At 43.3% G+C, this 1087-nt stretch overlaps 1 pseudogene; it reads left to right on the forward strand.

The window, feature by feature from the left end:
• The first annotated feature begins 208 nt into the window (after positions 1 to 208).
• LOC131761269 (large ribosomal subunit protein eL37 pseudogene) lies at positions 209 to 502 on the forward strand (annotated as a pseudogene).
• Positions 503 to 1087: the final 585 nt, after the last annotated feature.

A 1087-nucleotide genomic window follows, 5' to 3' on the forward strand; every position in this document is an offset into this window, starting at 1 on the left:
GAACTGACCTTGACCTCTAGGCCTGTGTTTTTCTATCTGAGCTCTGCAGAGTGCTAGGATTGCTCTGAGATCTCCAGGAGTTCTACAGTGAAGTATTCTCCACTAATTGTTGAAGGTTGAAGGACATACACTATGCCCTCTTGAGTTCTATGTTGGGTTCTCTGTTTTAAAAAGTCATTCTATCTTTGGTCTCAGCAGCAGAAGCGAGATGATGAAGGGAACGTCATCGTTTGGAAAGCGTCGGAATAAGACGCACGCGTTGTGCCACCGCTGTGGCTCTAAGGTCTACCACCTTCAGAAGTTGACCTGTGACAAATGTGGCTACCCTGCCAAAAGAAAGAGAGAGCATAACTGGAGTGCTAAAGCTAAAAGATGAAATACCACCGAGACTGGTCGAATGAGGCACCTAAAAATTGTATACTGCACATTCAGGCATGGATTCTGTGAAGGAACCACACCTAATCCCAAGAGGGCAGCTGTTGCAGCATCCAGTTCATCTTAATGATTAGTCATGCAATACATGTTCTGGTTTAAAAATCAAACAAACAAAAAAGTCATTCTACTGCTTATTAGAAAAAATTAAAACTATAATATTCAAATTGACAGTTTAAATTAATGGCTCTGGAATGTACCTAGGGACCAATTTGTAATAGATCTGCTGAGCACTAGTTTCGTCAAGAAATAACTGTGGAAGCAAATAAAAATCTGGAAATATTTGCAAGATGACTGAGCAACAAACCTGCTTTTAGCTTTCTATGCCATCCATCACGTACCACATGCCACCCATCAGAAACCTCAGCACTTTCCTGTTGGTCCCCTCCTTGGTTCTGGACCTCTTGGCCTCACTCATCCTGTCACTATGCTCCACCCTCCCACTTCTCCCCTTTCTGCCTCTCGAGGCTTACTCACATTTGAGAGTTGACATTTACACTTGATCTTGATACTCAGCTTAGTCTTCTCAGAGTCACAGCTTTGGCTCCCCTTAAACATGATGCCGGCTCTCTTGGCTGCCTCAGGCTGCCTTGGGTGACATGTATTCTGGGTCCACTTAACCTGTAAATTTTACCCTATAAATTAACACTGGAAG

Source organism: Kogia breviceps, chromosome 8, assembly GCF_026419965.1.
Source record: "Kogia breviceps isolate mKogBre1 chromosome 8, mKogBre1 haplotype 1, whole genome shotgun sequence".
Lineage (NCBI taxonomy): Eukaryota > Metazoa > Chordata > Mammalia > Artiodactyla > Physeteridae > Kogia > Kogia breviceps.